Source organism: Hyperolius riggenbachi, chromosome 10 (genome assembly GCF_040937935.1).
Source record: "Hyperolius riggenbachi isolate aHypRig1 chromosome 10, aHypRig1.pri, whole genome shotgun sequence".
Lineage (NCBI taxonomy): Eukaryota > Metazoa > Chordata > Amphibia > Anura > Hyperoliidae > Hyperolius > Hyperolius riggenbachi.
In genome coordinates, this window is record NC_090655.1 from 201,753,482 (window position 1) to 201,769,136 (window position 15,655).

General features: G+C 51.2%; 1 long non-coding RNA gene across 1 annotated transcript in view; it reads right to left on the minus strand.

The window, feature by feature from the left end:
- Positions 1-8,344, minus strand: part of LOC137534250 (uncharacterized) — a 40,191-nt gene extending 31,847 nt beyond the window's left edge. Inside the window, exon 1 of the long non-coding RNA XR_011024345.1 lies at positions 8,020-8,344. This is a non-coding gene — a long non-coding RNA (uncharacterized lncRNA). The remainder of the gene's footprint in view (positions 1-8,019) is intronic.
- Between the last annotated feature and the right edge of the window lie 7,311 nt (positions 8,345-15,655).

Genomic DNA, 15,655 nt, shown 5'->3' on the forward strand with positions numbered 1-15,655 from the left:
CCAGGGGTATATGTGCCCCAGTATATGTAGGCAGGTGTATATGTGCCCAGTATATGTAGGCAGGGGGTATATGTGCCCAGTATATGTAGTCAAAGGTATATGTCCCTGTATATGTAGCCAGGGGTATATGTGCCCAGTATATGTAGCCAGGGGTATGTGTCCCCAGTATATGTAGCCAGAGATGTATGTGTCCCCAGTATATGTAGCCAGGGATGTATGTGTCCCCAGTATATGTAGCCAGGGGTATATGTGCCCCAGTATATGTAGCCAGGGGTATATGTGCCCCAGTATACGTAGCCAGGGGTATATGTGCCCCAGTATATGTAGCCAGGGGTATATGTGCCCCAGTATATGTAGCCAGGGGTATGTGTCCCCAGTATATGTAGCCAGGGGTATATGTGCCCCAGTATATGTAGCCAGGGATGTATGTGTCCCCAGTATATGTAGCCAGGGGTATATGTGCCCCAGTATATGTAGCCAGGGGTATACGTGCCCAGTATATGTAGCAAGGGGTATATGTGCCAGTATATGTAGTCAGGGGTATATGTCCCAGTATATGTAGCCAGGGGTATATGTGCCCAGTATATGTAGCCAGGGGTAAGTGTACCCAGTATACATAGCCAGGGATTTATGTATCCCCAGTATATGTAGCCAGGGGTATATGTGCCCCAGTATATGTAGCCAGGGGTATATGTGCCCCAGTATATGTAGGCAGGTGTATATGTGCCCAGTATATGTAGGCAGGGGGTATATGTGCCCAGTATATGTAGTCAAAGGTATATGTCCCTGTATATGTAGCCAGGGGTATATGTGCCCAGTATATGTAGCCAGGGGTATGTGTCCCCAGTATATGTAGCCAGAGATGTATGTGTCCCCAGTATATGTAGCCAGGGATGTATGTGTCCCCAGTATATGTAGCCAGGGGTATATGTGCCCCAATATATGTAGCCAGGGGTATATGTGCCCCAGTATACGTAGCCAGGGGTATATGTGCCCCAGTATATGTAGCCAGGGGTATATGTGCCCCAGTATATGTAGCCAGGGGTATGTGTCCCCAGTATATGTAGCCAGGGGTATATGTGCCCCAGTATATGTAGCCAGGGATGTATGTGTCCCCAGTATATGTAGCCAGGGGTATATGTGCCCCAGTATATGTAGCCAGGGGTATATGTGCCCCAGTATATGTAGCCAGGGAAGTATGTGTCCCCAGTATATGTAGCCAGGGGTATATGTGCCCCAGTATATGTAGCCAGGGGTATGTGTCCCCAGTATATGTAGCCAGGGGTATATGTGCCCCAGTATATGTAGCCAGGGGTATATGTGCCCCAGTGTATGTAGCCAGGGGTATATGTGCCCCAGTATATGTAGCCAGGGGTATATGTGCCCCAGTATATGTAGCCAGGGATGTATGTGTCCCCAGTATATGTAGCCAGGGGTATATGTGCCCCAGTATATGTAGCCAGGGGTATATGTGCCCCAGTATATGTAGCCAGGGATGTATGCGTCCCCAGTATATGTAGCCAGGGGTATATGTGCCCCAGTATATGTAGCCAGGGGTATATGTGCCCCAGTATATGTAGCCAGGGATGTATGTGTCCCCAGTATATGTAGCCAGGGGTATATGTGCCCCAGTATATGTAGCCAGGGGTATGTGTCCCCATTATATGTAGCCAGGGGTATATGTGCCCCAGTATATGTAGCCAGGGGTATATGTGCCCCAGTATACATAGCCAGGGATGTATGTGTCCCCAGTATATGTAGCCAGGGGTATATGTGCCCCAGTATATGTAGCCAGGGGTATATGTGCCCCAGTATATGTAGCCAGGGATGTATGTGTCCCCAGTATATGTAGCCAGGGGTATATGTGCCCCAGTATATGTAGTCAGGGGGTATATGTCCCCAGTATATGTAGGCAGGGGTATATGTCCCCAGTATATGTAGTCAGGGGGTATATGTCCCCAGTATATGTAGCCAGGGGTATATGTCCCCAGTATATGTAGGCAGGGGTATATGTGCCCAGTATATGTAGCCAGGGGGTATATGTCCCCAGTATATGTAGGCAGGGGTATATGTCCCCAGTATATGTAGTCAGGGGGTATATGTCCCCAGTATATGTAGCCAGGGGTATATGTCCCCAGTATATGTAGCCAGGGGTATATGTGCCCAGTATATGTAGCCAGGGGGTATATGTGCCGCAGTATATGTGGGCAGGGGTATATGTCCCCAGTATATGTAGTCAAGGGGTATATGTCCCCAGTATATGTAGCCAGGGGTATATGTCCCCAGTATATGTAGCCAGGGGGTATATGTGCCCCAGTATATGTAGCCAGGGGTATATGTGCCCCAGTATATGTAGCCAGGGATGTATGTGTCCCCAGTATATGTAGCCAGGGGTATATGTGCCCCAGTATATGTAGCCAGGGGTATATGTGCCCTAGTAAATGTAGCCAGGGATGTATGTGTCCTCAGTATATGTAGCCAGGGGTATATGTGCCCAGTATATGTAGCCAGGGCGTATATGTCCCCAGTATATGTAGGCAGGGGTATATGTCCCCAGTATATGTAGTCAGGGGGTATATGTCCCCAGTATATGTAGCCAGGGGTATATGTCCCCAGTATATGTAGCCAGGGGGTATATGTGCCCAGTATATGTAGTCAGGGGGTATATGTCCCCAGAATATTTAATCATGTCCCCCCAGCATGAGGGGAGCAGCGGAATGGAAGGAGAGCTGTGAGCAGCGGTGGGGGAGGGCGGACATCTCCCCCCTCTCCCTCACCTTAGGTGCTCTCCTTCCCTCGCTCTCCCCTCCAGAAGTAATGTGCGGGTAGCCGGAAGCGGGCGGGACTTACCTCTCCTCCTCGTCGGAACACCGGATCTGCGTGCAGCAAGTCTGGTCTGGACCAGACCAGAGCAGCGGCACGCAGATCCGGTGCCGGAACGAGGAGAGGTAAGTCCCGCCCGCTGCCGGCTACCTGCACATTACTTCTGGAGGGGAGAGCGAGGGAAGGAGAGCACCTAAGGTGACGGAGTGGGGGGAGATGTCCGCCCTCCCTCACCGCTGCTCACAGCTCTCCTTCCACTCCGCTGCTCCCCTCCACAAATGCCAGGGGGGACGGCGTCCACCCTCGGGAAATAGTAAGTGGACGCCGTCCCCCCGCATCCACGCCCCACTTAACCCCTGATACATTACATATAGCACTGGGCGGGTGAGCTGGAAGCGCGAGGCATCTGCAGCAGGTGAGGTAACCGGAAACATGCCCTCCGCGGACACAGCACGCTCGAGACACTGACAGCTGGAGGAGGTGGACGAGTCTCCGCTCTGCACAGCCGAGGACGAGAGTCCGCCCACCCTCTGGAGGCATCACACAGAGCAGCCAGGAACCAGGATCGTGTATGTAAGCCGGCAGCATTGTGTGCGGAGCTCCCTCTTGTGGCCGGACTGTAAAATGTCCATGGAACTTGTGTGCGGAGCTCCCCCGTGTGGCCGCTATAGAATGTCTTATTGATGTACATACGCACTGTTAGGAGCCAGTTCTATGGGAGGGCTGTGTGAATATTGTGAGTCTGAGGAATACAGTAGTGAGGCTGCTGGAAAGGACAGAGCGGCTGTATATGGATGCAGGTGGCTACAGACAGAGCTGCATGTGATCAGGGGCGCTGCTGCTGCACATGGCAGGCTGAGCAGATGGTGATTTTCAGTGTGTACAGGCCTTACATCTACAGACTTTACTATATGCTTCTCTGGGTGCACCAGCAGCATTGAGGAAAAGAGGAGCAGCGACATATTGACGGGCAGGCCAGTGTTTCAGTGCCAAGCTGTGGCTAACATGGTGACAGCTTCTGCTGTATTGCTGGGAGATCAGGGGGCGGAGCTGCCCAGTCTGACAGCACTAAGGAGGGGAGGAGCAGCCACATGCTAAGGGGCGGGCCAGAGTACTCTAGACAGGCGAGCCCTGTATACAGGGGTGAGCCTGGGGTGCCTGGCACCTGGGTGCAAGATTTTTTCTGGCGCCTATGGGAGTGGTTAAATTAACCGCGCCCAACCACATAACCACACCCATGTCCTGCCTAATCACACCCACACCTTCCACCTCTTTACGCATGCATGTGATACCCCATTCTTACCCCTCTTCCATGGGCTTGCTCCTGGCTGGCTTTAGCTGCCTGCGATTCTGCTAGTCTCTGGACTGACTCAGGCTGAGAGGCTCTGCGAGTGCGACGCAGTCACACACTGCGTACTTCTGGCTGCCTGCGGCCACCCTACTTTCGCTCGCTGTTGGCAACTCCCCCCACCAAGCCCAAGCGTGAGGTGGGCTGCCTGTATCTTTCCCGTTGCGCCGCCAGCCAGTGTTGCCAACCTTTCACGTTATTTTTTTACTGACAAATACCTAAAAATTTACTGAGAAAAGATTTTTTACTTACAAAATTTCCACACTGAGGCCTAGTGCACACCAGAGCGTTTCGGCTGCAGTTTGCGATCCGCTTGCGGGTGCGGATCCGCTTGGGTAATGTATTTCAATGGGGTGGTGCACACCAGAGCGGGAGGCGTTTTGCAGAAACGCATACTCTCGGGCTGCTGCAGATTTTGGATTGCGGAGGCGTTTCTGCCTCAATGTTAAGTATAGGAAACCCGCAAACCGCTCTGAAAAACGGCACTTCAGAGCGGTTTGCCAGGCGGTTTTTGTTACAGTAGCTGTTCAGTAACAGCTTTACTGTAACAATACATGAAATCTACTCCACCAAAACCGCTACACAAAACCGCAAAACGCTAGCTGAAACGCTGCAGAAAAAGAAGAAAAAACGTTTCAAAATCTGCTAGCATTTTGCGGATCTGCTAGCGGTTTTTGGTGTGCACCAGGCCTAAATGCACATAAGAGACAGCGTTTCACCAGTAAATGCACGTAATGACAGACAGCCTTTCATCAGTAAATGCACATGAGAGACAGCTTTTCCCCAGTAAATGCACATAATAAGAGACCGCTTTTCCCTAGTAAATGCACATAATAAGAGACCGCTTTTCACCAGTAAATGCACATAAAAAGACCGCTTTTCACCAGTAAATGCACATAAAAAGAGACCGCTTTTCACCAGCAAATGCACATAAGAGACAGCTTTTCACCAGTAAATGCACATAATGACAAACAGCCAGTGTCCCCAGTATATGTAGCCAACCTGGACCCCCTTTAGTTAGCGAGTGACAGGGAGCCCCTTTAGTTAGCGAGTGACAGGGAGCCCCTTTAGTTAGCGAGTGACAGGGAGCCCCTTTAGTTAGCGAGTGACAGGGAGCCCCTTTAGTTAGCGAGTGACAGGGAGCCCCTTTAGTGAGCGAGTGACAGGGAGCCCCTTTAGTGAGCGAGTGACAGGGAGCCCCTTTAGTGAGCGAGTGACAGGGAGCCCAGTTAGTGAGCGAGTGACAGGGAGACCCGTTAGTGAGCGAGTGACAGGGAGACCAGTTAGTGAGCGAGTGACAGGGAGACCCGTTAGTGAGTGAGTGACAGGGAGACCCGTTAGTGAGTGAGTGACAGGGAGACCGTCCCGTTAGTGAGTGAGTGACAGGGAGACCCGTTAGTGAGTGAGTGACAGGGAGACCCGTTAGTGAGTGAGTGACAGGGAGACCCGTTAGTGAGTGAGTGACAGGGAGACCCGTTAGTGAGTGAGCGACAGGGAGACCCGTTAGTGAGTGAGCGACAGGGAGACCCGTTAGTGAGTGAGCGACAGGGAGACCCGTTAGTGAGTGAGCGACAGGGAGACCCGTTAGTGAGTGAGCGACAGGGAGACCCGTTAGTGAGTGAGCGACAGGGAGACCCGTTAGTGAGTGAGCGACAGGGAGACCCGTTAGTGAGTGAGCGACAGGGAGACCCGTTAGTGAGTGAGCGACAGGGAGACCCGTTAGTGAGTGAGCGACAGGGAGACCCGTTAGTGAGTGAGCGACAGGGAGACCCGTTAGTGAGTGAGTGACAGGGAGCCCCATTAGTGAGTGACAGGGAGCCCCATTAGTGAGTGAGTGACAGGGAGTGCCATTAGTGAGTGAGTGACAGGGAGCGCCATTAGTGAGTGAGTGACAGGGAGCACCATTAGTGAGTGACAGGGAGCGCCATTAGTGAGTGACAGGGAGCGCCATTAGTGAGTGAGTGACAGGGAGCGCCATTAGTGAGCGAGTGACAGGGAGCGCCATTAGTGAGCGAGTGACAGGGAGCGCCATTAGTGAGCGAGTGACAGGGAGCGCCATTAGTGAGCGAGTGACAGGGAGTGCCATTAGTGAGCGAGTGACAGGGAGCCCCATTAGTGAGCGAGTGAAAGGGAGCCCCATTAGTGAGCGAGTGACAGGGAGCCCCATTAGTGAGCGAGTGACAGGGAGTGCCATTAGTGAGCGAGTGACAGGGAGCGCCATTAGTGAGTGAGTGACAGGGAGCGCCATTAGCGAGTGACAGGGAGCGCCGTTAGTGAGCGAGTGACAGGGAGCCCCGTTAGTGAGCGAGTGACAGGAAGCGCCGTTAGTGAGCGAGTGACAGGGAGCCCCGTTAGTGAGCGAGTGACAGGGAGCCCCATTAGTGAGCGAGTGAAAGGGAGCCCCATTAGTGAGCGAGTGACAGGGAGCCCCATTAGTGAGCGAGTGACAGGGAGCCCCATTAGTGAGCGAGTGACAGGGAGCCCCATTAGTGAGCGAGTGACAGGGAGCCCCATTAGTGAGCGAGTGACAGGGAGCCCCATTAGTGAGCGAGTGACAGGGAGCCCCATTAGTGAGCGAGTGACAGGGAGCGCCATTAGTGAGCGAGTGACAGGGAGCCCCATTAGTGAGCGAGTGACAGGGAGCCCCATTAGTGAGCGAGTGACAGGGAGCGCCATTAGTGAGCGAGTGACAGGGAGCGCCATTAGTGAGCGAGTGACAGGGAGCCCCATTAGTGAGCGAGTGACAGGGAGACCCGTTAGTGAGCGAGTGACAGGGAGACCCGTTAGTGAGCGAGTGACAGGGAGCGCCATTAGTGAGCGAGTGACAGGGAGCCCCATTAGTGAGCAAGTGACAGGGAGACCCGTTAGTGAGCGAGTGACAGGGAGACCCGTTAGTGAGCGAGTGACAGGGAGCGCCATTAGTGAGCGAGTGACAGGGAGCCCCCCTCTAGCCGCCGCCGCTCCCCCCTTACCTGGCAGTGAGTCAGCCAGCACTCAGCAGACCTGAAGATCAGCGGCGACCCGACCAGTAAGTGCGGGCGCCGGACGCACCCGCTCTATATGCAGAAGTGATGTCACTTCCGCATATCAGTGCGGGCGCTGGGTCCTAGCGCCCGCACTATTGGTTGCCGCCTGATCGAGGTCTGACGCAGCGGCGGCGGTGGCTACAGGGAGGGAGGAAGGTAGGGAGAGAGCGGCGGCCAGATGGGGTGAGCGGAGGCTGGGCGGCGCCTGTCGGAGACAGGCGCCTGGGTGCAATGCACCCGCAGCACCCGCCCAGGCTCGGCCCTGCCTGTATATCACATAACCCAGCATTGCAGATAGAGGGAAAGTAACTTAGGGTGCAGACACACATCCAACGTTGATTGGCCAATTGCTAGAGACTGTTACCACCTGAATGTAGAGTGAGACTTTAACTACTGAGACCAGCTTGTGCAAGTAAGCCTCTCATACGATCTGGCAGTGATAAAATTGGCCAATCAAAATTGGATGTGTCCCAAGATTAAATGTGTGGATAGGCATATGCAGGTCACTGAGTACATAACTGCATGATGCATGCACAGCAATATATACAGCGCAGCACACGCTCCCTGCCTGACCTTTCCCTTTTGCACATAATGCCTCACCTCCATCCACTAGCATGGCATAGCAATAGCAGAGGGGCGTGGTCACGTGTCACTGCAGGTGCCATCCTCAGCGGTGCTCGTCTCGAGCTGCCCACCTGCACACGCACGTCACAATAGCTGCTATGGCGTCACCTCCATCCACTACCATGGCACAGCAACAGCAGAGGGGCGTGGTCACGTGTCACTGCAGGTGCCTTCCTCAGCGGTGCTCGAGCTGCCCACCTGCGTCACAATAGCTTCTATGACGTCACCCCGGCACTCATTCTCCTTTTTGCAGACGGAGCGGCGGCAGCAGCGGAGACAGACGTGCAGCGTCTCTCTCTGTATCCCCGATAGGCAGGAGCTCCCAGCCCCGACATTCTCCGGCAGAAGCTCCGGGAAGGAACAAGCAGTTATATCCCGGAGCTCCCCCTAGCGGCCGCTAGCAGGAATTACACAGTGAGGTAGGATGGAGACGATATAATTAGATTTCTAATGAAGTGGCAGCGGCGTCTATAGACGGCGACGCCGTGCCAGTTCATTGCCCGCAGCCCCGCTGGCTCCAGCCTAACTGTCTTCCGGTGTTCCGACACCGGCAGGCGAGCAGGGCTACGGCAAGATGGCTGCCGGAGCCCTGTACTGGAGACTATTTGTGTCTCCAGTACAGGGCTTCGGGCGCCATCTTGCCGTAGCCCTGTCAGCGCGGGAGAGAGGATCAGCAGCAAGATGGTCCCGGGAGCAGCGCGCCAGAGGCCGGAGACTTCTGCCAGGTGAGTAAATGCTTTCTTTTCCAGGTGAAATGTTTGCCCGCTTTGCGTTTCTTTTCCAGGTAAAATGTTTGCCCGCATTGCGTTTTTTTTTCCAGGTGAAATGTTTGCCCGCATTGCGTTTTTTTTTCCAGGTGAAATGTTTGCCCGCTTTGCGTTTCTTTTCCAGGCGAAATGTTTGCCCGCATTGCGTTTTTTTTTTCCAGGTGAAATGTTTGCCCGCATTTGGTTTTTTTTCCAGGTGAAATGTTTGCCCGCATTGCGTTTTTTTTTCCAAGTGAAATGTTTGCCCGCTTTGCGTTTCTTTTCCAGGTGAAATGTTTGCCCGCATTGCGGTTTTTTTCCATGTGAAATGTTAGCCCGCATTGCGTTTTTTTTCCAGGTGAAATGTTTGCCCGGTTTGCGTTTCTTTTCCAGGTGAAATGTTTGCCCGCATTGTGTTTTTTTTTCCAGGTGAAATGTTTGCCCGCATTGCGTTTTTTTTTCCAGGTGAAATGTTTGCCCGCTTTGCGTTTCTTTTCCAGGCGAAATGTTTGCCCGCATTGCGTTTTTTTTTCCAGGTGAAATGTTTGCCCGCATTGGGTTTTTTTTCCAGGTGAAATGTTTGCCCGCATTGCGTTTTTTTTCCAAGTGAAATGTTTGCACGCTTTGCGTTTCTTTTCCAGGTGAAATGTTTGCCCGCATTGCGTTTTTTTTCCATGTGAAATGTTAGCCCGCATTGCGTTTTTTTTTCCAGGTGAAATGTTTGCCCGGTTTGCGTTTCTTTTCCAGGTGAAGTGTTTGCCCGCATTGCGTTTTTTTCCCCAGGTGAAATGTTTGCCCGCATTGTTTATTTTGTACTGACATGTTTGCCCGCATTGCGTTTCTTTTGTACTGACATGTTTGCCCGCATTGCGTTTCTTTTCTGGTGAAATGTTTGCCCGCATTGCGTTTCTTTTCTGGTGAAATGTTTGCCCGCATTGCGTTTCTTTTCTGGTAAAATGTTTGCCCGCATTGCGTTAATTTTGTACTGACATGTTGCCCGCATTGCATTTATTTTGTACTGACATGTTTGCCCGCATTGCGTTTATTTTTTACTGACATGTTGCCCGCATTGCATTTATTTTATACTGACATGTTGCCCGCATTGCGTTTATTTTGTGCTGACATGTTGCCCATTGCGCAATTATTTTCTGGTGTCCGGGGTATCTGTTACTGCATTTATTATTTAATGGTCATAGATGGCTATGTTTGCTGCTTTGTGGTTACGGTATACTATTAGCATCACACAGTTTCTGCACACCCATGATGCAAAGTCTCGTTTGTCCACATCATGGCGTAAACACTGCTTTCTTATGCCTCGCTGTTACATCATTATGTTAGCTCCGCCCATACAATGTCATGGCCACGCCCATTTTTCATGCCCCCCCCCCCCCAGTCTTCGTCTCTGCGCGCTACTCAGTCCTCCCCACTCTTCGCCGCGGCGCGCTCCAATCATTGGAGGCGCAGAAGAGGCACGTGACGGCGACGCAGCGTTCCAGGCTGATACGCGTAAGTAACGTGAGTATTCTCCGTGCCCGCCTGCTCGCCGTTTGTTGCCCGCTGCCCGCATTTCAAGAGAGGCAGAAGGAGGGGACCCAGGTGAGGGAGGGGATATGTCCCCCCCTCCCCACCGCTATCCCTGCTGTCACCCCTCCTTCTAGCTACACTGGAGGGTGGGCCTGGGGGTCACTACACTAGCTATACTGGGGGCAACTATGGGGGCCACTATATTACCTATACTCGGGTGGGGGGGCACCATACCAGCTACAATGGAGGCCACTATACTAGCTACACTGGGGGTAACTTTACTAGCTAATTTAGGCCACTATACTAGCTACACTGGGGGCTACTATACTATCTAAACTGTGGGCCACTATACTAGCTATACTGGGGCAACTATGGGGGCCACTATACTACCTATACTGGAGGGCAGCTGTACGGGGGCCACTATACTAGCTACACTGAGGGCAGCAACAATACCTACATTGGGGGCAACTGACCTATCTATTAGATGCCGTGTCAGTTCACCACAGCGGCAGAGCAGGGCTATGGTAAAATGTCCGAAGCCCTGCTCTGGAGACTTTGGGAGTTTCAGTTGCTGACTGCAGAGGATCGTGGGAGCTGCGCACCGGACTGAGGCCCGGAACAGGAGCTCTGCTGCAGGTGAGTAAATGTTTTTTTTTTTTTTATTTATATTTTTACGTTTATGTTCTGCCCAGGTCTGCTACACAATTGAAGTGTTTTCTGGCCAAATCTGCCGATATGATTGCATGTGTTTTCTGGGCAAATCTGCCGACATGATTGCACGTGTTTTCTGGGCAAATCTGCCGACATGATTGCACATGTTTTCTGGGCAAATCTGCCGACATGATTGAATGTGTTGTCTGGGCAAATCTGCCGACCTGATTACATGTGTTTTCTGGGCAAATCTGCCGACATGATTGCATGTATTTTCTGGGCAAATCTGCCGACCTAATTGAACGTATTCTCTGGGCAAATCTGCACACATTACGTGTATTTTCTTGAGAAAACCTGGACAAGTATGTGAATTTTCTGGGGAAAGGATCACCAAAACTTGGGTCCACTGTCTTTGCGTTGCACTTTTAAAGGGAACCCAGGGTGAGAATAATAGTGAGGCTGCCATATTTATCTCCTTTTAAGCAATACCAGTTGCCTGGCGGCCGTGCTGGTCCTCTGCCTCTAATTCTTTCAAGACCCTGAACAAGCATGCTTGTTTCTGGTGTGATTCAGTTCACTACTGCAGCCAAATAGATCAGCAGGGCTGGCAGGCAACTAGTATTGTTTAAAAGGAAATAAATATGGCAGCCTCCATATCACTCTCACCCTGGGTTCACGTTAAATTACAGTTAGCTCTGCCCTCATCCGGTCACGGCCACGCCCATTGTTTTTTGTTATAGCCCCACCTGTTTTTTGCCCCTTTACTTTTTTGGGGGGGTGGAAGGGGGGGTTGTCTTATAATACCCAGCACCGGGTGTCAAATGCCCTAGGTATGCCACTGGCTGTGCGGTGTATTCAGGGGCCTCTCTTGACACATAAACAGGGCTCTCTGGCTACCTATGTGGGAGACTGAAATAGGACATTTGGGTGCTGCCATAGGCAACCATTCAGATATTTAAATGGACACCTGTGTTGGTGCCCCAGAAATTGTAACCGGCCCCTCGAACAGGCCCTGGCCATACCTTCCAACTTTTTGAGATAAGAAATAGGGACACTAAAGCCACACCCCTGCCACACCCTTAATCACCCCATAGGCACACCTCTAGTCGCTCATACTATATCGATTTAAAAAGAAAAATGTTATTTTATAATTTAAACCAAGGGTCCCCAACCATCCAGTGCTGGTCCGTTGGCAGTTTTCCGCTCCTGTTACCTTATGAGCTGGCGGCCGCTTGTTCTCTTATATTCCCCCGTAGCCACTCTCCTCTTAGCAGCATCTCGTATTACAGCAGCGCGTCTTGCGGCTGCTGTAAGAAGGGAAGTGGCACAGCGGTTCCCATGGTAATGACGATGCATATCGCCGCTACAGGAAGCCACTGCCCCGCTTCCTTCCCTTCCTTACAGCAGCCGCAATACGTGCTGCTGTAATACGAGATGCTGCTAAGAGGAGAGCGGCTACGGGGAATCTAAGAGAACAAGCTGCCGCCAGCTCATAAGGTAACAGGAGCGGCAGCCGCGGGTGGCCGGGGGGAGGGGGGGTTTTGGATCCGGGGGGTGGGCACTACCTACCCATACTAGGCACTATACTAGCTATATACTGGGCACTATACTAGCTATATACTGTGCACTATACTAGCTATACTGGCTACTATACTCGCTGTACTGGTCACTATACTAGCTACACTGGGGCACTATACTAGCTATACTGGGGCACTATACTAGCCATACTGGGGCAACTAAACACCCTATACTGGGGCAACTATGCTAGCTATGCCACCGCCCCCAGCCCCCCCCCCCCGGTAACCCGCTGCGCACAACACTGTCCACTAGCTCGCGCACATTACCCCCCACCCACCCCCACCTGGTCCCTGGAGAAAAATTTGGTCAGAAAGTGGTCCCCGGGCCGGAAAAGGTTGGGGACCCCTGATTTAAACCACACTGGTACTTTCTATCCTGGTTCATTTTCCTTCATATTAACATTTGAAAATAAGAAGTATGATTACATACAGCGGTTTGCAAAAGTATTCGGCCCCCTTGAAGTTTTCCACATTTTGTCATATTACTGCCACAAACATGAATCAATTTTATTGGAATTCCACATGAAAGACCAATACAAAGTGGTGTACACGTGAGAAGTGGAATGAAAATCATACATGATTCCAAACATTAAAAAAAAAAAAATAATAACTGCAAAGTGGGGTGTGTGTAATTATTCAGCCCCCTGAGTCAATACTTTGTAGAACCACCCTTTGCTGCAATTACAGCTGCCAGTCTTTTAGGGTATGTTTCTACCAGCTTTGCACATCTAGAGACTGAAATCCTTGTCCATTCTACTTTGCAAAACAGCTCCAGCTCAGTCAAATTTGTGAACAGCAGTTTTCAGATCTTGCCACAGATTCTCGACTGGATTTAGTTCTGGACTTTGACTGGGCCATTCTAACACATAGATATGTTTTGTTTTAACCTGCCTGGCGTTCTGATTCCCGCGGCCGGAACGTTTTTACACATGTGAATCATGTAGCGCTAGCTACATGATTCCCCCCTCCCTGCGGCGTCCCTCCCTGCCCTCCGATTGCCGCCGGCGCAAAGACCCGTCCTGCCGGTCTCAAGTCTTTTGCAGACTCCAAGAGGTTTTCTTCCAAGATTGCCCTGTACTTGGCTCCATCCATCTTCCCATCAACTATAATCAGCTTCAGTGTCCAAGAAAGTGATGTTCCGCTCGATGATCCAGCAAAATAGAAAATCTTTATTATAGCAGTAACACATAGAGCAGCAGACATGTTGTGTCATGTGTTACTGCTATAATAGAGATTTTCTATTTTGCTGGATCATCGAGCGGAACATCTCTTTCTTGGACACTGTATATTTGAGGTAAAGTTGCCTCGTTCCTGCTCTGACCCTGCAGGGTGGTCGGTTGAGCAGACTTCACCATCTATGTATAATCAGCTTCCCTGTCCCTGATGAAGAGAGCACTCCCAGAGCATGATGCTGCCACCACCATATTTGACAGTGGGGATGGTGTGTTCAGAGTGATGCGCAGTGTTTTCCGCTACACATAGCGTTTTGCATTTTGGCCAAAAAGTTCCATTTTGGTCTCATCTGACCAGAGCACCTTCTTCCACATGTTTGCTGTGTCCCCCACATGGCTTGTGGCAAACTGCAAACGGGACTTCTAAGGGCCCGTTTCCACTAGGGCGGTTTCGCCAGCGATTCTGCAGAGTTTCCCCGCACATGATTCGCACGGGAAAACTCTGCCATAGGGGATGACGGCGCCGCGGCGGAATCGCTTGCGGGAGCGATTCGCCCCTCAACCCCCGGCAGAATTTGCAGCGGAGGCTGCGAATCCCATAGCCATGCATGGCACGGCTCATGGGATTCGCCTGCGATCCCGCCCACCGGCGCAGTGCGGCGTGCGTCTGCGAGACGCACGCCGCACCAGTGGAGACGAGCCCTTATGCTTTTCTGTTAACAATGGCTTTCTTCTTGCCACTCTTCCATAAAGGCCAACTTTGTACAGTGCACAACTAATAGTTGTCCTATGGACAGATTCCCCCATCTGAGCTATGGATCTCTGCAGCTCGTCCAGAGTCACCATGGGCCTCTTGACTGCATTTCTGATCAGCGCTCTCCTTGTTCGGCCTGTGAGTTTAGGTGGATGGCCTTGTCTTGGTAGGTTTACAGTTGTGCTATACTCCTTCCATTTCTGAATGATTGCTTGAACAGTGCACTGTGGGATGTTCAAGGCTTTGGAAATCTTTTTGTAGCCTAAGCCTGCTATACATTTCTCAATAACTTTATCCCTGACCTGTCTGGTGTGTTCTTTGGACTTCATGGTGTTGTTGCTCCAAATATTCTCTTAGACAACCTCTGCGGCCGTCACAGAGCAGCCGTATTTTTACTGACATTAGATTACACACAGGTGCACTCTGTTTAGTCATTAGCACTCATCAGGCAATGTCTATGGGCAACTGACTGCACTCAGACCAAAAGGGGGCTGAATAATTATGCACACCTCACTTTGCAGTTATTTATTTGTAAAAAAAAATGTTTGGAATCATATATGATTTTCGTTCCACTTCTCACGTGTACACCACTTTGTATTGGTCTTTCGCATGGAATTCCAATAAAATTGATATATGTTTGTGGCAGAAATATGACAAAATGTGGAACACTTCAAGGGGGCCGAATACTTTTGCAAACCACTGTAGATGTATACATCAGTCAAGAAAGAGGGACAAATGAGGAAGACAGAGGGACAGGGTCCCTAAAGAGGTACTGTCCCTCCAAAGCAGGGATAGTTGGGAGGCGGGAGCTATGAAATGCTGCAAGAGACAGCTATGTGTTGCAAGGCTAGCAAACATGTACAGTAATACTTGAACATCTAGTTGAAGAAACCAGTGTGAAAACCTTGTATTAAAGCTGTGCTTACCGTTATACAGCCTGACAGTATATGCTGTGCCTAGAATTAATCTTGTATCAATAGATATAACATATATATTACAGTATAGTATATACAGCACTGGCAAGGTGTGCTTAATCGCACAGCTCCACGTCACCAGCGCGAGGCATCTGCATCACCTGCGGGACGGAAACACGATCTCCGCAGGCACAGGAAGCAGCGCTCAAGCGACAAAAGGCTGGAGGAGGTTGGTGTGTCTCTGCTGTACACAGCCGAGGGGGACGAGACTAGGAGCATCCCACCGAGTATCCAGGAATGGTATGTAAGCCGGCAGCATTGTGTGCGGAGCTCCCCCTTGCGGACGTTACTGGGAAAATGTCCAGTGAACTTGTGTGCGGAGCTCCCCCTTGTGGCCGTACTGTCAGAATGTCCATTGAACTTGTGTGCGGCACTCCCCGCGTGGCCGTACTGTGAGAATGTTAGTTTTTGCAGATGTAAATACTGTAAATACCAG